Source organism: Chiroxiphia lanceolata, chromosome 5, assembly GCF_009829145.1.
Source record: "Chiroxiphia lanceolata isolate bChiLan1 chromosome 5, bChiLan1.pri, whole genome shotgun sequence".
In the NCBI taxonomy this organism is placed as follows: domain Eukaryota; kingdom Metazoa; phylum Chordata; class Aves; order Passeriformes; family Pipridae; genus Chiroxiphia; species Chiroxiphia lanceolata.
The window spans coordinates 42,734,867-42,759,841 of record NC_045641.1 but is presented as its reverse complement, the minus strand read 5'-3'; the positions used below and the strand labels follow the sequence as shown (position 1 = coordinate 42,759,841).

The following is a 24,975-nucleotide window of genomic DNA, read 5'->3' as shown; positions in this document are numbered from 1 at the left end:
TTATAGTTTTCTAGGATTAAATCTCTATAATTCTTTTATAGCTATGGCTATATAAAATGAATAATACTGGGAAAAAAATAGAAGTAAATGTTACAACATATATATTTATTACTGGTGTATGGGGTAAAAGGTATCATATTTTCTAAAAGTGAGCAGCTGTATATACATAGGTACATATACATACATTTATGGCCCACTGCTAAACTGAATATATTCACCTTCTTATTCAATGCTAGCTAAAGTTTGTTTTCAGAACTGTATAGTATATTTAAAAAAACCCTACACTGATATTTAGTATGCATAACATTTTTTGTTACAGATGATTTTCACAAACTTTTGTTTGTACAAGTGGCAAAATGTTATGATTTTACAAGTGACTTTTCTTCTGAATGCAGTGCTTTCCTTGTCTCCTATGACAGTCTGTTCTGACTTAGTGAAGTTTACGTAATATTAAAAATAACCTTTTTTTCCCCTTTCTCATCCATATTCCTTCAAGATTCCATGTCAGAATCACTGAAGCTAGAGTCTTGCCAGACCATGGAGATATAGTGTGGGTTTACTGAGAAGAAATGTTTGTTACCACAAGGCCTCTATGTGAAGAGGTAGAAACAAACATTTTTTCCCTAATAGAGCTCCGTGGAGCTGAATTCCTCCCAGCCTATAGGATGCTGACAGACAGGCATTTTTGATTTCTTCCTTTCAAAACAACTTTCAGGCATCATGTAGGTGAGCAGCTATAAGACTTTAGGGATGGGGATTAAGGGAACAAGGACAGCTTCATCAGGAAAGTCTAGATCAATACATGACTCCGAAACTGTTTATCATGTAGAAGTTAAATGGGCAACTATTTAGAAGTTAGGCAATTTTGTCATGTGTATAGGGCAAAATTGCAACAAAAGCAGTACCAAGATGAAAAAAAGAAAAATCTTTCAAAATAAGTAGACTTTGTTTGTAATTCTGTGCCTTGATGCAGTAGGCTACTTAGAACAACCCAAGCAAACAATACCAGCACAAATAAACAGATTATAACATAGCCTCTGTATATGTCTGAGTAGAATTTGTCTTTGTATTTTCCTGTCATAACATACCGTAAATGTTTCTGTGACTCATACATGATAATTTTTACAAACTAGATTATTTAGGGAGATGCTCCAATATCTTAATTACAGATGGTGGCAGCTGAATTATGTAAGGCTCTTCTGCTGTATTGGTAATTTCTCATTGAGCTTTTTTAAAACTTTTTATTTGGATGTTTTTTGTTGAATTACATTAGTATTTCATAAGAAAGACAAAATGTACAGAGGAGTCTGACAGGAATGTTAGTTTCTAAAACTACTGAAAAGAGCACAGTCTGTTTCAACATTCTTTGTAAGAAGTTTGGACAATTATGTACTGAGGCTTTTTGTTATGGCTCATTTACTCAATTCTTCTGATATGGTAGTTGTAATAGACCACATTCTTATATCCTTTCACTAAAAATTTATTTGCAGAACATTCAACACAGAATATTTCTCATAAAACATTAACTTTGAGAGCACTGAAAACTGAGGGCTTTTAAACTTTCATTCAGTCCTGTATTTTTTTTTATTAAATGTATATGCATATATGTAATGCAGATACATATTTATATGCACAATTTAGTGCATATGTACATATTTAACTGCAGAATTAAATTTAAAAATAAACTAAAAACTAAAACTCTCTTTAAAGTGAAAATTTAAAACCTAAACTCTTGGTTTTGCTTTAAAAAAAAGCACTTTGTCTTCCTAGTGTATGTCAGTTTGATCATGAGTTATTAATTTCCCCTGTAACTCTAAGGGATAGTGATTCTTTGTTTTCCTATGCACAGAAGTTTCTATAAACTTGAACATTCAATACTTTGTGCTGTCTTGTATGCCTGAAAGGGATCTTAAGGGTTTCATTTCACAAAGAGTTGTCACCATACTACTTCTGAGGACCTATGTTCTGCTCAGAAATGGTGTTGAAAGCCCGAGGGTTAAAATAAGAGCTTGCCTATCCTCTAACTGCAGTGACTTGTCAGATTCCATAAATATTTCCCCCAAGGTTCTTAGGGCTTCTGCTTGCTTGCAAAGCTCTCACCCCGGTTTACAGGTGATAACCATAACTTTCCAACAAAAGAATTAAAAAAAGACAAAAAACTCAAGTCTTGAGTGCGGTGATAGGTGAAGAGGGATTTTTTTCCTAAAGTTTTATCTGTAAGAACTGTTGGCATCTTTGTTTGTTTATGCTACTTTCATCTGTAGTTTGAGGTGCAGTTGACTACCTGGTAGCAGGTTATCAGAATTTTCTCTAATAAATCCATCCAGAGTTGTGGTGTACTGACCACTGCCTTTGATCTCCCCTACTTCCTTTCAAGGAAGTTTATATTCCCATTCTGTGAACTTCTGCTCTGTAGATATAAGTTTTCTAAAATAGGGGAAATGATTTCTTACCCGCAGTGAATAGAGGAATGTGAAGCTCTTTATGGACTCTTTGGGATATAATACCTACTGTATAGCTGTAAAGCATTAGGTCAACAGCCCAGATGATTCCTTTAAAACCTTTGTTACCCTGAGACTGGGAAACAGAGTAAATCTTCTTCACCAGGCTGACACAGTCAGTCTTTAGGCAATAACTGTCGAATTCAGTTTTCCCAAGACAGGTATCAGGTCTGATATTTTGCTACTTTGTTATTGAAACAATATCTATCTAATGAAAATATTCAGTTTTAAGAGTCAAATATACTTTCCTCAATGTAAACATGAGAGCTTTTCAGATTATATATAAAGATGACACCTCCTTCTTTCCCTTAGACACACTGATCAATAAGGCTTCAATTTTTTGCTATTTAATACTACCAAATTTTAGATTATATTAACATCTTTTTCCATCAGTTATTTAGCTCTTGTCTTTAAATATTTAACTGAAATAGATAGTAGTCCACTGTATAGTCCTAAAATGAAGTTTTGTGGTGCATGTAAAACCACTTGTAGAAAAAAAAAATTATTTCAGTGATCTTTTACTAACAACGAAATAACATTTCAACTTACAATTTCCATCAATCATAGCATTGCTTTCATTAGTTTTCTGAATTTTATAATGCAATTATCCCACAATGGTAGTGAGATCTATCTGTATCAGTAAGCATTTAGCATTTTGACTTTCTAAATCTATAAATATACATACTGAGGAATTAGTGGAAATTTGTTAGGTCATTATGTTGTTCACTGAGAGTCATTTGGGAACTCTAAGACTCTACATGATTCTCATTAAGTGAAATATCTGCAATGATAATACATTACTGTGTCATCGGCTTAAGAAATTGGTATAAATTAGCACTTTAATATTTGACCTAATATTAATCAGTACAATATAAACTATGTGAAAATTGTATATATCAGGATTAATGGATTTTCCAAGCTTGTCTGAAATTAGATTTGAAAGTACTCCAAAAGAATATTTTAGTGAAAAATCTTCACAACAAAGATCTACATTGTGGAACCCAGTTCTAACCACGGGATCCCTCTGGATGTTGACACATAGTTACAACATTTTTTGTCCCTCTGAGACCTACTTTCTAGGATGTGAAATACATATTTTTTGACCAGAAATATATGCATGTCACAGTTTAACTTCTCTCCACATCTAGACAAGGACAGGCATGAGGCAGAGGGTTGCATGTGTCTCATTTGCCTGTTTGTACGTAAGTTGAGCAAATTACTGACCATCGGGACCAGGGATGTTCCCAAACTGTGAGAAAGCACTTCAGTTCTATTTGTGTCTCAAAGTAAGAAAGTAAGTAAAGGTAATCAAAGTAGGTAAAGGTAATCAAATTGTATCTGGTGTATCAGCACATTCTTCAGTTAGAAATTTCTATATTAACTATTGGATTATTAACTAAACTGTTAAATATGTTAAAAAGTTTTATATTAATATACTTCATGAATACCTCAGTAATTATTTTTTCTTATTCCCATATGAAGCACACATTTACCTTTAAAAAGCAGTATTGCATGACTAGCCTGTGAACTGGAGGACACATCAGAATATGAAACATGGAGCAACTCTTGCGAACTCTTACTCTTGTTTAATAGCCCTTATTTAGGAGTCTTGCTGACCTTAATAAAATTCATGATGCATTTATGCATTAGTGACGTCAGAAAGACTTATCTGAAGACATTCTGGAGTGGCAAATAGCTGTTTTTTGTCCTAGTGACAACATTTCTAATGAACCTGCAGGCTTGGAGTCCTTTTCAGCTCTAATTGTGATCTTACTTTCTTGACATTAAGACAGCAATGGCAGTGAGGTCAGGGCTTCTGTGTTGATCTCTGCAACACTGACCTCAGTAAAGGTATCCTCTATGGTGATGACAGGAGTCTCAGAGGTAAAGCCTTCCCTACCACTGCCCTGCCTGGGACAACAACAGAGGCTTCCATAAGTGAAGGTGAGGATTTGGTACCCATTACCTAGAAGCTGAAGGAGCTCAGGAGCTGTGTTTACTCATGTGTTTACTCATGTGTAAAAGAGGAGTCCTTTGTTCCATCATGCAGTGCCCTCACTCAACAGAATGTTTAGAAAGTTCCTCCACTGGGTACAGGTTCAACTCTGAGGTCTCAGCTGCCATAACTCCAGGTCCTGTTGTCTATCCACTGACCTCCAGAGAGGACATTGTCCAGAGAGCAGGAAGTGCCATATTACCTAACATGAGGGGATTTAATATCCAAATAATCGATAGCATCTGTAACATCTGTAGATACCTGACACCTAATTATTGTTTGTGTCCTTCTAGATATGAGAGAGAAATGCAAACTGGACTCTCTTTTCTGGTTCAAGTGACAGGCCCGCTAAAGCACCTACATATCAGTAGACCTGTCACTTAGATAACTCTGTTTCCTCTAGGAGCTTCTGGGTGCGCAGAGGAGTAAAGATGACTCAGGATGATGCCTGGAGTGTCAGGGTTCTCTACTTCAAGAGGTTTAGAATGGACAGAGGTATATAAGTCTGCTTTTCTGGGCTGAGAGAGAAAGAAGCTTAGTGAAAATGGTAAGCATTTTAATTTTACCAGAATGCTTGAAGGTAGACTCCCCAGTGTGCTTTCTTCATTCTGTGTGCTGGTGTAGGGCACAGTGAGGCATTGTGTGAGCAGGGTTCTGAAGGCAAGAAAAGACCAGAAGTGAGCTGCTGAGTTTTCCACCAAGGAAATGTCAAATTTGTGCCCGTGGCCTCATAGCCTATATGTGTGCATGTTAATTAGTTACCAGGACAAGTCTTGTCTGTAGGTATGTTTTTTTTTATTAACATATCTTTTGGAAAGGAGAAAGGTAAGAGAGACAGAGCTGCCAAGTACCTTTCCCAGGGAAAGAGATAAACTTTCAGTGAAGAAATTTTTCTTAATATCCAATCAGAGTCTCTCCTGGAACAACCTGAGGCTCTTCTTATTCTATTGCTTGTTACTCGGAAGAAAAGACCAGTCCTCACCTTTCTACAACCTTAAGTGGTTTGAGAGAGCGATAAGATATTCCCTAAGCCACTCCTCATCAGATTTGTGTTCCACATCCTTCACTGACTTTGTCGTCCTTCTCTGGACAGGTTCCAGCACCTCAATGTTTTTCTTGTAGTGAGGATCCCAAACTGGAAATGAAAGAAAGGCCCTGTGCCTGTACAGACTACAAATCTAAGAAAAGTGACTGCCCTGTGTGAACACGTTGTACAGCTTCCACTGGCTATTCAGTGTCTGTGGCATTTTCCAGCTCCCTGTCTCCTCTTTATTTCTCCTTCTGTTGTATTCTGTACTGTATACACTGTGCTTTGCACTCAGAGCCCTTCCACCTGTGCTGTGCTAGGAGAGCAGCTCTGCAGTGTACGTATGTGAATGAACAACTCACCATGTAATGTGGGCTGTGAACCAGTCTCACAGAGCAAGCTGGCAGTGTGTGGTGTGCCTGGTGCAAAGCCTTCCACTGAGCCGGTCCTCTCAATGAAGTAAGGTTTTGCAGAGTGGTACCCTTCAGGAGTCTTCTTGCTGGGGACAGAAACACCTCTACATCTTCTTTCTTATATGAAGCGTCTGAGAGAGAAAATTCACTGAGAGAGTGTCAGTGCTGTTCATAGGGATCTATCTGACGAGCAAAGATGAGTTTTCCAAAGTTTTTCTGGAGAAGGGAATAGTCACAATTGTGAGAAAGGGAGCACGATGCAAAGACGCATGTCAAGATATGGGAGGAAAGGTTTTGATGCAAATGTCTCAAAGAGGGTGTCCTGTATGAGAGATCCAATCATAGCTGCTTTGGAGCTAAATCGTTGCACTACTATTTGGAGACTGCAAAGTAGGAAGAAGAGATGTCTCTAGATGCAAAGTGAGAGTCTAAAAATAGACTTAGAAAAATGCTGAGAACTGCTATTTGAAGCCTAATCAACTGGCTCATCAGTAGCCAGTAACAAGTTTACATTTTGCATAATATACCCTATTGTCAGGAGATTCATTAAATGACCGTCTGGTTTAGGCAACAAAAAGTTACTTTGTTTTGAAAGCCTTCATACTTCAAGAGTTTAACAGAAAATAGTATAAGATAATACAAAGAAAATATTTCTTACCAAGCTGTTTCACTTTCCTTCTGGAGTGATAATATAAAAATGATGCATTGGTCACTTTCTCAAGTACCTAATGTTTCTAAGTGAAAGAATTTTAGTCAAATCGGGCAAAAGATTATAAGAAACATTTTTTTTATGAGTCTCTGAAAACCAAGATTGCTTTAAAATTCTATTATAAACTTTTTTTTGGCTCTCTTTCAATCAAAATTACAACCTGTAAGCTTTCAACACATTTTTTTAGAGGTTGTTAAAATATTAAAAACAAATCATTAATCTTTTATGAGAACTGTACTTTATTCTTAGAATGTCCTCACATGGTTATAGATTTCTAAGAGTCTACTAAAGTCAATAAATTGAAAGAACACTTTCAGCTTCTAGAAGTTCATTTCAGAAGTCTTTATACACTCTTTCTGAAAAGCTTTTGGTCTATTTAAATTGTATATTATAATTATGTCAAAAATATATCACAAAGTAAAGCACCACATTAAATAATTTGTATAATGTCACCATTTAAGCATATCAATATCTCTAAAATTCTAACATATATAAAAATTCTCCTATTCTGTCAATGGTACTTCTAAATTTAATTTGACTGTCTTTATTCTGACAAAGTTATTTCACTTTTATTTGTATAAGAACTATAAAAAAGTAAAACACAAAAGTAATTTATAAAACAAGGAAACTGAACTTTAAGTGTTATCATTCAGTAAAAGACTTTTCAGTGACATTTTGTCAATGTAAACATGTTAGCTATTATTACTTCCATTGATCTGACTGAGAGCTTTTCTTTAAGTACCAAAGTGAAAATATTACAATACATTTACAGTCACATTTTACTGAAAAATAATTTCAACTATTCATTAACATTAAATTAATTCTCTTAAGATGTCTAAATATCATGAGGTTTTCTGAATTATACTGCAATGTGTTCTTTCATGTTGAATTATTTTTAAAATTAATTACAATCATAATTGAATAGATAGCTGTAATACTATTGAACAGGAAAAGGATATAACTATTTAAGGGTAGAATATGTAGCTAGTCTACTCTGACATTAAATATTTTTAAAAAATCATTATTGTATGCAGGGTATATATTTCTTTCATGTTTGATACAAATTTACTTTTATATTTTATAGTGGTAAGATAGTGGTTAAGGGCATTGGTTTTTTACACTTTGCTTACCATAGATTCAGTACTTATAAATTCCTATTTTTGTTTCTGTTTTGCTCCCTACCATAGTGGGGCATTATTAGTGGTCACAGTGATCACACTGTTAGTAAAATAAAAAAAAAGCTAAACATATTCCTGTAATTCACCACCATTAACTTCATATTTACTGCTGTCTCTATTTCTGTATGTACAGATGTTTGGGATAAAAAAAAAAAATAAAATAAATTGTTGGATGCCATATTTATCCATTAGATAGATGCAACCTTCCATTACTATGGACTAAGTTTATGTTGTTCGTTTGCCCTTTTTACTGTACATATGAAAAATTGGTTACAATATATTTCATTTGCTATTTAATAAGTGCTGATTGCAACTGTGTAGTATTTATGTATTTTTATCTTACACTGTTCTGTTTTCTATTGGACTAGCTTGTTTCTACATGATTACATTGGCCATGCAGAGCTTCTCCCAGCACAACATGTCGTGCAGTAAATAGCTTACTTATGTATCTTTACGGCACTGCAAAACACTATAGCTGCTCACCTGGTTCTAATAATTAGTGGAAAAAAATTGAAACTTTTTTAAAGTTTATGAAGTTTGTCCTTTGGAAATATTTAGGGGTTCAGATTGGGTTTGCAGGGTTTTCCGATTTTCAGCAATCCTTACAGCCACACCACACTTCTAGGAAACTACTTCTGACATTTACACAAGATTACCACTGGAATAACATTGTCAATCTGCAGGGAGGAATTGTTTCTTCTGTCCTAATAAATGAGAAGGAGACATTTCTTCTGTAAACCTAGTTATGTCCTTCTGAATGATAAATATATTGGCTTGTTTGCATTTCCGCTGAAACTGAGAAAAAACCATAGTGGTTTGATTTGAACACATATATGAAAATCCTCTTTACTATTTGAATGCATAATGCAATAACAATTATTAGAAATTCATTTTTCTAAATGAATAGTACAGATGACTGAAAAGATTAAATGGCTTTGATAGCCACTTACTATTCGGGAAAAAACCTACACTTTTCTGCAGTATAAATCCACACAGTGACCGTGTAAAACTAAAGAATAATGTTAAATAGGAAAAAAGAAGGAATGTAGATGGGTATTAAAACTTATATTTGAATGAAAGTGGAAGATAAAGGTAAGGTTTTAAAAAATTCCAAGTGCTTTTAATATCTTACTAAATTCTAATGGTAAGTCCAACATGCTTGCATTAGCAAGCATTCATTTATTCAGAGATGCAAAAAGAATATTACATAAAATTATGGTATGGACCAGTTTTGAAGTCCAGGACAATCAGAATTCACATTAAATTAGTTCTTTAAACTATTCAGCTAAGGTTTTAAATACTGTAGCCCATATTGCAGGCATGAAAACTGTGTATTACTGTGAAAAACAATCAAAGGTGGTATCAGCTGGTAAATGTAAAGAATTTTTTATATATATATATATGTATGTATGTATGTATGTATGTATGTATGTATGTATGTATGTATTTTTATTTCTTTATTTTATTTTCCTGAACTTACACAGATTCATAGATTTCACTAGGCAAATTTAATATCTTTAGGAATACATTTATAAATTTCTGTAACAGTTATACTTAATGTCTCTGGGAAATGTCCCCTCTATTTACACTTTAGAAACTGCCTTCACTAAAAGAGATGAATCTGTGTAAAAACAGTCTATTTCCATTCTCTGCTTTCTTTCCTTAAATCCTTAGGAAGCCCTGGAGATTCACATTGGGAAACAAGAGCTGTGACTGCATAGTACAAATACAGGCTGACTTGGCACAGTCTCCCTCACATTAAAGAGAGCTTTGCTCTAGAAATTGTACAGGTTCAATGAATGGGCTTCAGAGCAGCTGCCAGCTTTTGTTTCTGGCAGACAACTAAAGGAGATGTTTGCCATGTGAAAGGCTCTTGCTAGGTTTCAAGGTATTAAAGAATAAGCGCTGGAAAAATGTGCCACAGAGACAGGCTCACCTATCATCCATGAGGACTACTTGAAAAAGAAAAATATCCTTTATAATTATTTTAAAGATTATAGAGAACATTGGTGTGAACTCCTTTCCAGTACAGTCCTAGAACACCATAGTCTGTCAATTGTAAGATACTGCTCTTATCACAAAGGAATATGGGGAAAATATATTATGACTAGGCAATGTATGAAAATCTAAACCATTTTAAAAAATCACTTAAGAATAATTTCCATGTATGATTCTGATTCACTATTTTCAGTAGCTTATACACATCAAAAATCGATGATCAACAACTTCTGATCCGAGAAATTGAGAAACAGCGCTTGTGCTTTACCTTCCTTTTCTTTGCCCATTGATATGAAAAATGAATCTGGGGGAGGGAAACTTAAACTGAAGAACAATTTCTGAGATGGCAGATAGAGGTGATTTCAGTGGATCTGTGGCAATTTCCACAATCTTTCTCTCAGTCTTCTCCAAAAAAAAAGGGTAGTATAATTTTGGCCAATCCACCCTTTTGTTAGTTTGGTTCATGTTGTTCCTTTCCCTCTATTAGAAGCAGAAACTCCTCAGTAAGAAGTCACTTCTTTCTGAGACGTGCCAGGAACTAGAACTCTTATTAACCTAGGAGAATATTACTGTCATGTAGTGGAAACAATGCAATATATAAACGTCAGACATCAGTGTTAAATTATACATTAATTATTTTTCAGTGACCAGAGTTGAACTTCTTCACATTTGGCTTTTTTTTTCATATTTTCCCCCCATTTTTTCCTCATATGCACATGCACAGCCTCATGATAAACTGCTGGAGATAAGGCTAGGTGACACTGTAAGAATCTTTACTCCCTATTATGCTTAGTGCTGAGATGATTTTCATTGCTAGGAGCCTGAGAATGCATGCAATTTAGACACAAATTCTGCTTTTCCAAATTATGCTCTGATTTTTTTTTTTCTCTTGACAGCTCGACATGCTCCCTTTTGTATTATTATTATTATTGTTATCATCATCATCATCATCATCATCTATAATTTAACAGCTCTCTTTTTATAGCTGTGTTAAGTTCCCCACAGTATAAGCAAATATACTATTGACCAAAATCTATGTCTACAATAATAAAATAATTTATCATTTTGGCAATTTTCTTTGCTATTTTTAAAGTAGGTTTTATGCTGTCTACTCAGACTTCATTTTGTTCTGAAGACCAAAGGGTACTTTAGTATGTGGAGGAATCACAGAAGCAATCTATCTGTCAATTCAAATTTTGTATTTAACAGGTAACATCACTAAGGATTTAATGGCAAAGGACAGACAATCATTTATCTTAGTACTGCATTCCTATGCTGAATTTGTTCCAATACTGGGAAGTTCTAAAACTATAATTTTAAGTGAGACTATAATTTCTCATTTCAGCATAGGAAAAACATTCTTGTTTCATTTTAACAGCAGATGTATAGTGGCGTTAATGAGTAGAAAACTATGTGGTAACATTGTCCCAGATTAAGAAGTTAACAGTTTGTCAAAGACATTGGGTCTTTTCCCCAGCTCTAACTAGAGCTGACTGAACCTGAGTAACATGAACCTGTTGGCTCATGTCCCTTCCCTTCCCTTCCCTTCCTGCCCCTCCCCACACCTCCCCTCCCCTCTACAGGTCATAGAACAGCTGCTAGGTCAGTAAGAAATATGTTCTTATATTCCCCTTTTTATAGTTGTTTAATAATGCTTTCAGAATTAGGATCATCTGATTTACTTTTGATGAAAATATTACTGATTCATTGGAGATTCACAATCATATTATCATCTGGTTATATTCATTCAAGTAAGGTATAGCACACTTCTGACTGTGATTTGCCTTCCACCTTCTTCTTTGCACTTCTTATTTCTTTCCAGACATGAATTTTAAACTACTGTTGAGGGTGTGATATAAGGATGTGGGTTTACTTGAACCTTAGTAATACTGAGTATTAATTATCAGATTCTAAAATACAGGCTGAATACCATTTGAATTTTAATTGTATTATAGATAATAGAATATCTTTCCCATTGAACTAGAACGGTAGTAGTTATCACAGTTGTCCCTTATAAAGTTGATGAGATTTAAAAAGAATATTTTTATTTCTTCTCTTTCAGTTTCTGACTTGGATATCCAAATAGTAAGGCATTCTACTGGGAGAGTTTCCATGTCTTTCTTATGAGCTGTTGTGAGACGATTTTGCACTGAAAGTTTTCAGTTCCTGCGTCTGGTGGCACAAATGAAATGTTGTAAGTGTTTTTATTATTTTTTTCCTTCCATATTTAATATCAGGTAACATAATGGTAGTTTTAGTTCTCTACTGATGTCAAAGATTAAAGTTTGAGAGTTTCAGATTAGACACTTGGGCAAGAAAAATCTACTAGAAGGACAGTGAAATGCTCTTGGAGATTTTCAAGCCTTGGCTGGACAATGCCACAGCTGACCTCTTCTAGCGTTGGTTATAGCCCCATTCCGAGTAGGAACAGGCCTGTATGAGCTCCATTGACAACCCCTCCAACTAGCACTGCTATCTTACTGTGAAAATGCAGTGACTGTAAGACAGAAAAGGTATAAAGAGTCAACTACTGTCACAAGGGCAGTATATCCAGATAAGCATCCTGGAGAACCAATGTCTTTGGACTTGATTTTCAGGAGCTGCTCCATATCACACCAACATACTGTGCTAAAAAGGGATGACAATGAAGCTGATTTTCTCTTATGTAAGTGACAGGGTAGAGAGAGGTGTATCACACACCACAGTCTCATTTGGTCTGATAAGGAGTTGCACCACTGTTTGCTCTGGACTGTCTGCAAATTACATGGCTGTGTCCTTGTGACCTGAATCAAACACAACCTAGTCAGAACAAACAAGGAACTTCACTTAGGGGTTGTTGAGGTGGTCTTTAAATCTCATATAACGCTATATTACCATCAAAGGGTGATTCATGGTCAGACTTGTATAACTGACATGTATTAATGGAATCACAGTTCATATTTTTTTCTATGTAAATTCATTGTTTCCCCTTTTCCATAGGCAAATGTGTTATTCCTACTATACCTCAACATAACTGATAGAGTTACTACAGATCACAGTACAGTGATTCTATTCTTATATTTTCCCATTTCACTAATATAAGCAGATTCACGTACCAAACTATTTGAACTCTATGGTCTCCTCAAGTGTCTTTACCATAGCAAATGCTCCTTGATGCATTATTGAGATTCATCAGTGAGTGTAGAAAAAGAATAATTTTCTTTTTATATTTTTTCTAATGTTGATAAATCAAAAATCTTGATATGTTAAACTTGAAAAAATTCCTACAGTAATCTTCAGCAAAGCAAATGGATGTTAATGGAATGACAGCATAAAAGGGATATAAAAAAATACCTTCCTACAAATAACATTAATCATATTTTTCTCTGAATGGACATACCATCATACTTGTGTATGCTAATTTGTTCCTACTGTTCAAATAAAACACTCCATGCACTGTTTCAGCTAACAGTGAGCAAAGTCGATACTTTGCTTTGACATCTCTATTGTAGTTTGCATTTTACCTCCTGTTTGATGCAGATAAATTCTATAGTTGTGTCACATTTTTCTTCAAGATTGGGCAGATCAGTGAAGGTGATAAAATATTAGTGATGAAAGCTTCAGGAATTAGATATGTCTGTCTCAGTCTAACCTATTTCTTTTGTATGAACTCCATCAGAAATGATGTACTGTAAAAAATACTATGTCTGTTCAGATTAAAATATGCCATTTTTCAGAACACAGAAAGAGCCTAAATTATTTATTTAATGTCTGAGTTTATTTAACAGCTTTATACATTTTTCAGTAGTTTTGTTGTCAAAAGCAGAACTGATTGCCAGGATGCCATTTCCTTGTATTTCTCCTATTATCACATTACTCTGCAGAACACATGGAGCTAGAAGGAAGCTTCATTTGTAATCTTCTGCCACAACAGGGAAATTATAATTAACCAGAGAGTTGCTGTGGTGATTACAATGTGTGTTACAGGAGAAGCTTTTAAGAGACTTCTAGTTTTTGACTAGGCCCTGTTAGATTGAAAGAGAATGGGAAGTGATCATTCCCTCTTCCTTTCAAATACTTTTTTTTGGCTATGCTTTTGGGGTTTGCTCATATTAAACTAAATTTTGTCAAAACTTCTGTCCCAAAGGCTGGAGGTCTGAGTGGACTTTTTTTTTGGTTGACAGATATTTTGTTTTCTCTTCCTTGTTTCACTACCTTGTACTTCTTCATTTATTTCTTCTTTAGTTGGCTTTAACATGGTTTAGTTAAATAGAAGCAACTCTTGGGCCAAAGAGGCAGGCTTTTTTTTCAAATTAATGTTAACCTGTGCAGCACAGGTTTTTGAATTATCCATATAGCAACAAAATAGTAACAGGTCTCCTGACTCAGCAATGAAAAATAAAAGAAATTACATAAGAACAGGTCAAGTTAAAAGTCCATGAAGAACAATAAGCTGTCTCTATTAGTAGTCTATGACAGTGTGGATTTTTATGTCCTTGAAAAATTAATCATATAGCACTAAGAAGATTTTGCATTTTTCCTCCTACTTGACTCATGCTGCTTGCCATGCAGTTGTTATTTCCATGTTCTTTTGCTTACTCCTGTCATGGGATTCTATCAATCTGCTTAAAATAAAATTTGGAGAAAATGGTTCTGCTTGTCTAGAATTCTCAAAAAACTACATCACTATCTAAAGACAGAAGTTATCCTACCTAAATTTACTCTTAAAAAAGTAGAATAAATGGAAAGACACAATCTGCCTATTCAGAGCACATTTTTTAAACAGCTATCTTAGCATACGTTCAATTACTTTATAATGAGCACCTTTGCAAGCAGCATAGATTACATGACTAATGCTTAGATGACTAAACCAAAGAATTAATTCTTTCCTGATGGTTGAAAGCATTGCTCTTTCTGTTCATGGTGCTGTCAGCCAGCTTCAAGGTACTGCTTTGTAGCTAAAAGTGGGGGAGACAGTGACACAGGAATTAATTCTTGGTTTTATGCCTTTTCCAGACCTGATAATACTCTGGTATTTCCAGTTTGTTTTTTTGATTAGTCTATAAAAAGTATTTCCCATCAAAATTCCTTGTTAAATTTATACTTCCACCAACAATGAGGACTCAAATCTCATGATCTCCCAGTCCCACACTCCATCAAATTCACTATCTAATATTGTGTCCTTTCTGTCCATTTCTATAGCTCCTTGTAAATCACAAATTTGACAGTCCTTCAGTCCCTGAGGTACACCTAGGAGGTTCTAAAGCTGCTGTGGTTTCTGGGGTCCATGCACATTGTTGTTGTCACACACTTCCCATGTGTGCTGCTGATGGTTTGCTGAAAGTATTTCCAAGAGTTATGAAGAGTGAGGAGTTTCTGGTGAGACAGGACAGTCTGGCATTCTATTCTGGAAGGCCAACTGTTGTAGAACACTTCTAACATTATACTTTCCATTCTTATGAGAACAACACTTTTCTTGAAATGTTGGAAAAGAAATGTAATTTTTAAGGAGACTTACTACTTTGTAGAAGACACCAAAATATTCCAGAAACCCTATCGAACAGCACAGTTCTATTCTGTGCTCAGTGTGCTTCACAGATCAGAGCTAAGGTGGCAGTGGTGGGTGAGAACACTAGCCCATGGTGTCAAATTGGCCTGATCTCTACCAAACTCACATTTTTTAACCAAACTCTCATTTTTTAATCTTGTCTTTTGTCTATTAAAAAAAAAAAAAAGGAAAAAGGAAAAAGGAAAAGGAACTTTCTTTTACTTCAGAGTAAAATGAAACACCGAGTCATACGTTTCATAAACACAAGAAGAATCAAGCAGTTTACTATGTCATGTTGGCCTTTTGCATGGTGTTAAATGGAATCACACATTGCTCAGACTTTCTAATTAACAGTATGCTGTGTGGAGGAAGTCTTTCAGTAATTAACCTTTCAATTAATCAAAGTACATTTTCTGCTTCTCTTCAACTTTGATCTATTTCATGTTTTTTCTTCCTTTATTTCTTATCTTTTATTTTGTGGTCTAGATCTTGCCTTTGAAATAATAAGAGTCACAGCTGATTCACAGCTATCAAAATTTTGAGCTACACTGTAAGATGACAGAGAATAGTAAAGCTTATTTTCATTCTAATAATTCTGAATTAAAATATCAATTTTAGTATGATAGAAAAATAACTCCCATGACCCATTTTTGTTGGCTAAAATCATATGCACTCATAAAGATGTTCTGCTTTTTATTCAACCTCAAAGGTTATTCATTTTAGAGATGTAGAACTATTTCTGGAGACAGAATTATTCCTTATATATACAATAGAACTTCATCAGACTGAAAACTGAGCTCACATGTCACCTGCAGACTTTCTCGTCATTTTCCAAAATATTTCTATTTCTTAGTATGCATTTCTTAGGTAGTAATTTTTGACATTGTATTCTATAAAAGTATGGAGTCATTTATAAATGAAGAGTCTTACAAGCAGAAGGCTTACAAGCCAACATATACAGATTTGAAAGTATGGAGAGGTTAGGCAAAAACCTCAGAAATAATTGTATGTTTCATAAAGTTATAAAACAAAAGTGGAAACTATTTGATAAATGTAGTTTTCTCCAGTAAAGAGTAATATAGATTTTTCTTTCTCTCTTGTCACTTAAGCAAATAGAATAATGTATTTCAACTTGACTACATGTAAGAACTAATTGACCAACAGTCAGCCCAAAAGATCTGAGAGTTGACCTGATGCTTTATCAATATGTTTGCTGAATTAATTAATCATTACCTCGTGTATGTGTTTTTGCATATTTTTTGCTTATATGCACTTAGAAAAGCCTACAAATAAGCTTCTAAAGAGAAAGCATCCAATCTGAGCCTTGCAATATTGAGGGATTTACCAATTTCCAACCCTCAATGGATATTTTTTTTCATTCAAAGAAATTACTTAGGCTTATTAGAAATTTGGGCTAAAAAAAACAGTAGTCAGCTTTAACAAACTTGTTTAATCACAATGGGTCACCTGCCTCCCAGTTTCATGGAATCATAGAATATGCTGAGTTGGAAGGGATCCACAAAGATCATTGAGTCCAACTCCTGACCCTGCACAGAACCAGCCCCAAGAGTCACACCATGTGCCTGAGAGAACTATCCAAATGCTTTTTGAACTCTGTCAGGCTTGGTGCTGTGACAACTTCCATGGGGAGCCTGTTCCGGTATCCAACAACCCTCTGGGTGAAGAACGTTTTTCTAATATCCAACCTAAACCTGCCCTGACAGAACTTCAGGCCATTCCCTCGGATCCCATCACTGGTCACCACAGAGAAGAGATCAGTGCCTGCCCCTCCTCCTCCCTGGGAATAACTGGTTGTACTTTTAGAATTAAAAAGAAATTAAAAGTAAAAATCATAATGCTGAAAAACACAGTATAGGAAGATTCAAAGATTCAAACAAACAAAACAACCCCTTTAACCTGCCATATTAAAGAAAAAAATTACCAAACATGTTTCCCAAATTTTATTTTCAATCTTTAACAGTGTCTTCAGGAGTGATAAGAACTGTATGGAGAATACTGTAAATGTTCATACAAATCCAGTTTTTAGATACATTTAATTTAGTTTATTTTTCCACTTTGTTTTATATGAATATACTTTTGACAAAATATAATACAACCAACACACATACAAAATATGCGTTTTAGAATTCAAACTGCTGCAAGAAATTTTAAGATACCTATCAATGGGATAAAGAAATATTTTATGGTATATCTGAGAAATAATAATAAATATTATAAAAATAATAATTATTCCCAGAGAACAATTTTATTCAAATCAAATACTAGAAATAAAAATTATTAAAAATATAATAAAATTAATAATTTATTTTTTCTGTTTAAAAAAAATCTAAAAATAAATTAAATGTGTTAGATAAATTATTCATTGTGAATTACTTTCACAGCAACAGAAAATAAGCAACTAATTTTTTGCTTCTATACCTGCCTAAAATTAGAACTGTCTTGTCATGAATCAGCACCTTTCTTCCAGATGAGTTTTCAACTTTTCTTTGGTTATTTATATTTAGCAGTGTAAAATATTAAAATGCAAGCTGATACTAAGCAAAGATATGAGTGTCCTGTATTTTAATTTCACAGAGTGCTGTTGTAGGTTTATTTAGGAGAAAAGTATGAATTAAATTAGTGTTATATCCAGATATGACTGAATAGCTTATTGCTGTCCTAATTAAAGCATCTTGTCAGCAAATATGTCAGGAATATGAATTTTAAGCATACTACTTTTGATGGAATATTTTGAGTTAATGGCATTTTTTCCTAACATTTTTCAAAAGATATCAACAGTAACTAACAGAGTTTTAGTATAATGAGTTATCTGGAAAAATATTATGGAAAAGTATTGTTATAGAAGGAGAAGGCTGAGGTACTCAACAACTTTTTTACCTCAATCTTCAATGGCAACTTCTCACACCTCTGGAGGGATAGCCCGATGGGGACTGGGAGAGCAAAGTCCCTCCCACAGTAAGATCAGGTTCACGACCACCTGAATAACCTGACATACATATAGCTATGGGACTTCATGAGATGCATCCCAGAGTTCTCAGAGAATTGGCTGATGTAGTTGCCAAGCCACTTTGCATGATATTTGAAAAGTCATGGCAGTCAGGTGAAGTCCCAGGTGACTGCAAAAACAGAAACATTGTACCCATCTTTAGAAAGGGTAGAAAGGATGGCCCTGGGAACCCCTGACCTCTCAACCTCACCTCTGTGCCTAGGAAGATCATGGAACAGATCCTCCCAGAAGCTATGATAAGGCACATGGAGAACAGGGAGGTCATTTGAGACAAACACCATGGCTTTACCAAGGGCAAGTCCTGCCTGACCAATCTAGTGGCCTTCTGTGATGGACTGACTACATCACTGGACAAGGGAAGGGTTACAGGTGGCATTTATCTGGACTTCTGTGAAGCCTTTGATAAAATCCCACACAACATCCTTCTCTCTAAATTGGAGAGAGATGGATTCAATGAGTGGACTGTCAGATGAATAAGAAAGTGGATACACAGCAGCATCCAGAGGGTAGTGGTCAATGGCTCATAGTCCTGATGAACATCAGTGACAAGTGGTGCCCCTCAGGGGTCCATACTGGAACCAGTGTTATTAAATATCTTCATTAATAGACAGAAGGGTCAAGTGCACCTCAGCAAGTTTGCAGAGGACACCAAGCTGAGTGGTGCATTTGACACACCTGAAGGATGGAATGCCATGAAGAGGGACCTGGACAGGCTCAAGAAGTGAGCTCATGGGAATTTCATGAGGTTTAATAAGATCTAGTGCAAGGTGCTGCACCTGGGTTGGGACAACCCTGGGTATCAATACAGGCTGGAGGATGAACAGAGCGAGATTAGCCCTGCTGAGAAGGACTTGGGGGTGCAGGTGGGTGAGAGACTGGACATGAGCTGGGAATGTGCACTTATAGCCCAGAAATCCAACTGTATTCAGAGCTGTAACAAAAGCAGTGTGGCCAGCAGGGTGAGGGAGGAAATTCTGCCTCCCTACTCTGCTCTGGTGAGATCCCACCTAGAGTGTTGCATCCAGCTCTGGGGTCCCCAGCACACAAAAGACATTGACCTGTCAGAACAGGTACAGAGGAAAGGCTGAGAGAATTGGGATTGTTTAGCCTGGAGAAGAGAAGAGACTATTTACAAGGGCATGTAGTGGCATAACAAGGGGGAAAGGCTTCAAACTGAAAGAGATTAGGCTTAGATTAGATATTTGGAAGAAATTCTTTACTGTGAGGACAATGAGGCACTAGAAGAGGTTATCCAGAGAAGTTGTGGATGCCCAGTGTCTGGACGTTTTCAAGGCCAGGTTGGATGGAGCTCTGAGTAGCCTAGTCTAGTGGAAGCTGTGCCTGCTCATGGCACAGGGCTCAAAACCAGATGATCTTTAAGGTGCCTTCCAACCCAAAATATGATTCTCTGATCTAACTATTGAAATATTTTACATTTTTGCACTTCTTTATAAGTCATTGCACACTTTAAGCCAGTATAGAAACACAAACTGCTTTTTCATGTAGTATAACAGAAACAACAATCAATGAAAAAGCACTATGTACTTACCAAGCTGCAGGTCATGAAATATTAATGGAAAATAAGCAACACTGAAATGCAGAAAAGGTATAATGTGTAATTTATTTATAACCATCTTTGTTTCTGTAGATATATTAATAAAAAATAACTAGGCACTTTACTACACACAAACTTGCTGGAATATACTACCTTTAGACAACAAATATCATGTTAAAATAATGTATTGAAATAGTTCAAGGGAATCACAGAAAAATGGCACTTCACCTATTGATTTGACAAGGTTATATCATATTGATGTTACAGGATTTGTACAATCAGAGGTCAGAACACTGAAAGCCTAGGCTGATATTTAACTTCAGTCCAGATGTATTAAATAGTGACAAAGCAAATGGTAATTTTATATGAGAATCTCAAGAGTCAGCTGAAACATTCAATGATATAAAAAATCATGGAAATTCTTCTACCTCTCCTCCTGAACTCAAGTTTTAAAAAGGTTGCATACATCTTGAGCAACAATTAGATATTATGTCATACTGAGAGCTGATGGCAGCTAAAAACTTATCTGAGTTATGGCTTTTGGTTTCATGCTCCAAAAGTTGCCAGGAAGAACAGGAGGAAATTACATAATTTTCCTTGTAATTTCACAACTCTTCTTGAAGTGTCTATCTCTAAAACTCATGGTGAAATATTGAAAATAACCCAACCACAAACATGCAGAAATTTTTCCAGCAAAGAATTGTAAAAAACCTCTAGTACATAATGTAAGGCCCTCTCACTACCAAATGTATTTCAATCAAAGACTGCCAACTAACAAAGCCAGAATTTTTAGCTTTTCCCCTTGTTTATTTTTCCCTTGCTTATTCTCTGCATTAAGGATTCATATAAAATTAACAAATGAATGAAAGAAGCCACATATCTACCTGATTTTCCATTTGCAGGCAATTCAGCCATTTTCCTCTAATTTGCTACTGTTATATGTCTGAGTCATATTCTAATATACAAATCAAGTCACAGTGTGCTTGCTTGGCTGCGTTTGCAGATACAGTTAGTCCCACTTCCCTCGTTCATACATGGAAGAGCCATTCATAAAACTTAGTGGCTAATAATTTACAGTTGAAAAATATTGATTATCACTGATACTGCAAATAATTTCTTTCACAAGGAGATTGTGTCTGCATTTGATGAAGATGGGTATGTGGCTTCTAAAGCTTCCTTTGAAAAACATACTCTCACACAGCTTGCTACTAAGGTGTCAGCCACGTATTAACAATGTTTCCTCTGAAATTCTAGAGACATCACAGCTCAGAGCACCACCTCTTAGCACGATGAGTCTTGCCTGACACAAGCAGAGCTTTTGTAAGCCTGATGGTCTTGTATGCCCACGTGTGTTTCCTCCTCCAGTTATTAACTGCTTAGTAGTAAAGGCAGCAAACTGATATTTGTTTCAGCTATCTTTAACTTCATAAAAGTTAGGGATCTAGGCCAAACTAGCTATGTAGCTTATTTCAATAGTCAGTAAATAAGGAGGAAGACACTGTGGGAACTGTTAGTACACACTGACAGTATAGGGAGCCTAAATCAGGTAGTTTAGTAAGACAACTAAAGCCAAGTGACATAAATAAAAAAAAAAGTTATTCTAGGTATAGAGAAGAGAACATACCCTGGAAGAGAAAGTGACAAGTTTAAACTGACATAAGGTGTCAAAGAGCTAGGATTCAACCTCGGTGTAAATGTGATGTGAACTGTGCTCTCTGATAAAGAAGCAAGACGAATAAACCCATGACAATTGTCCAGTAGTAATGAAAGGGTTAAAACCCTCTTAATATCACTTTTTTACCTTCCTGAATACAATTGCATCTCTACAGGGAGGATGAACTAGCTACATAGCTTTAATCTTTCCTTTACTTAGTGGTAGATGTAGAGAGAACGATACAGAATTATTGTCACAGAGTCCTTTTACAGTCAGTTTCCAGAAGAATTATGTTTCCTCAGAACATAGCTCATGCTTCTGTTGCAGAAACAGTGTGCTGACCTCCCTGGCACATCCACTAGACCTTTTCTGATTTAGGGGCTAAATGCACTCATCAGGAGATTGTGTCAGCATTGTTGCATTCTACACACTAAATATCAACTGTTATGATACTCTGATCCTAAGTGAGATATACAAAAGTCAACTGAAGACTCGGTGGTCTTCAAACAACTCCCAAAATCCAAAGCTTGAAAAAAAATAGAATAGAAAAAATGCAAAAATTCCTGTTCTGGAAAATATTTTTCAGATAAAATGACAACCTCTTATCTGCTGCTGGAAACCTTTTGGATGACATCCTCAACAATTTTTTTATTGCTGACTGCCAGTATTTGTATGGTACTGAAGATGTAATATTAAAATTTAAATCAAGAACTTAAACACATTCTTTCTACTGCACAGGTGTGGGTTTTGTTTCATCTCTCCATGCCTTAAAAACAAACAATCATAATGTGTTGAACCACATTTTTTGGCAATCTAGGGGTCAGAAAATGACATGCATTTATCCTGACATATAGTTACAGCCAGGTAACTAGTACAGTAGGTAAAATGTATGGATTTCTTAGTGTAATGATATTCATTTTCTGCAAATGTTCTATATGCTCAAATCCATTTTATGATATTATTTCTGTTCTTCTAATATTAGAAACGTGGAATTCATGCAACCTGTCATACTATAACTCTTTCCCTACAGGCTTCTGTTTAACTGTGATCTGCTAATATCAGCCTCAGTTTGGAAAAAAAAAAAAAAAAGGAAAGATAACCTTTAAGTACTTGATTTTAGCTTCATTGAAATCAAATGGACAGCTTACTTCATCTTCTAAAACTAAAGAAGCTCTAATATAAGTATCTTCTCCTTCCTTCATGATATTATAATATTTTTTAAATAAGATTTATAGTGGGTTTGGGTTATTTACCTTAACTCCAGGTAAGGACATATAAACTTAAGCTGGTATTTCATTCTCAGTAGGAATAAACCACTCCCACCCAAAAAAAACCCACAAAATTTTGAACCAAAACACGTCACCATACAGCAGACACTACAGGTACACACAGTGTACACACATCAGGGTACCCAATGTCTTATCCCAGTGTAACATCTTGAAGTTTATTCTTCTGTAAAAAGAAGCTGAGATTCAAGATTGAGGGAAAAAATATCAACTTTCCAGGATCATGGGTGTATATCAAAGGCTACACAAAAGATACCATATTACTTTGATGACTTAAGAGAATTAGGGTGAATGATGTGAACAATAGATGTTCTATCTTTAGGCTGAAGAGTCTATAGGTACTTTTGACTCACCCACAGCATTTGGTAAGATCTGAATCTCAGTTCAGTTACTGCATTTAAATGAAACAACTCTCTGACTTACTGTCCTGCCATACAGAAAATTTATTCCACCTAAAATCGGATGCTTCATTTGAATGCATTGAATGAACAAGTTTCCGATCTTGGCAGGGACTGTGGGTGAGTCAAAGATACAAGACTTCCCCCAAGAACACAACTTGAGGGCGTGAGTCCACTGTGGCTGTTAAGCCCTTTGACGGGTATCTCTTTCAACTTCCAAATATCCTGCAGGAAAACTATTAGGTACCTACTGTGGGGGGCATAAATGTCTGTCTACTGCGTGCTGTAGTGATGAATCTATTGAGTAGAAACTCTAGCAGCAGCAAAACCATGTTCTGGGTAAAGCTAGAAGGGAAAGCAGCAGAATTAGAGAACGGGTTTGTGAGGTGTACAAAGAGAACTGTCTTGGGATAGACAACCAAGTTCAAGTTTTTTTAATGGAGGGGAACTTTCAGCAGTCTACTGCAGGCAAGATATGCCAGCCATGGTGTCATAGATGGGGACAATCCAAGATCTGACCTTGTGTTATTGTGAGAATTAGGACATTTTTATGCTGATGAAAGGTGTAGGTCTCTGCTGTAGGTCCATACGTTGGAGATGGAGACAGTGACTTATTGTTTATATACTGTCCCTAAAAAAGGAAGCAAAAAGAAATTACTAAAGAACCAGAGAAAGGAATTCCTCTCTTTTGGTATCTATATCTGAGTCTGCCAAGGTTGTTCTTGCAGTCAGTGAAGAGAATGGGCCTTTTTGAGCACAATTAATCTGATATATTTTAGAATATTGCCTTTTAGTGAGATGAATCTCAGTGTAGAATACTTATTTTTCTACATTGGCTGTAAATGGATACTAAGTGTGATTAGCTCAGACATTCACATCATAGGTGTCTGTGTTTGGAAAATGTCATTCTAAGAAGACAATGAAAAACAACTCCAATGAGTTCTCAAACAACAGACCATACATCCAATAGACATATACCCAAAAATTAGTAATGGAGTAGTGGCCTGAAAATGTTATCTCAGGAACTAGGACTTTGTGCATCAGTCAATAAAGCTATTATGTACTCTTCTGTTGTTTTCTGTACTCTTCTGAAAGTTTTGTTTGAAGAGATGTTATGTCTCTTGTCTTTAAGGCTTACTAAATCAATTTACATCATAATTCATTAGAAAAACACAGGATACTGAGATTTTATGAGCATTTACAGCAGTTTCCCCATTGTTGAGTTAGACTGATAGTTTCCCTGAGCACTTTTTAATATCACTGGTAGCAAAAAGCCGCTACGAAAGATGATTCAGACCAATATTGCTCTAAAGCAACCAGTTTGAGCAAAGTGGTACACTTGTCATGATATAAGACTCACCATAAACCTAATTTCTGGATATCAAGAGCTATTTAAAAATAAGAGAGTTATTGTACCTACAATGGACAAAGCTAGGAAGTGAGATAAAATATAGAAAAAAGAAGGAAATTATTTTTTTTAATCTGCCATGGACAATTTATATCTGTTATTTTTATTTTTCCTGTGTTTAAGATACTGTGGATATTTTGGTTGTTTTTCTTCCCAGTAAAAATGCTACACTTTACTTTAGTACGTAGGTCCAGCTAAAGGTTTAAATTATCAATTGATCTTGTTTGAAGGTTACTTGCAAAAAATGTATTTTTTCTACTGAGGACATCTTTTACAGTACTTCTTTTTCCCTAAACT

General features: G+C 35.4%; 1 protein-coding gene across 1 annotated transcript in view; it reads left to right on the top strand.

Moving 5' to 3' along the window:
- The window catches only part of MGAT4C (MGAT4 family member C), a 333,944-nt gene that overhangs the window by 289,673 nt on the left and 19,296 nt on the right, over window positions 1-24,975 (top strand). Inside the window, 1 exon segment of the mRNA XM_032688942.1 lies at window positions 11,885-12,016. The gene's annotated coding sequence lies outside the window, so the exon portion shown is untranslated.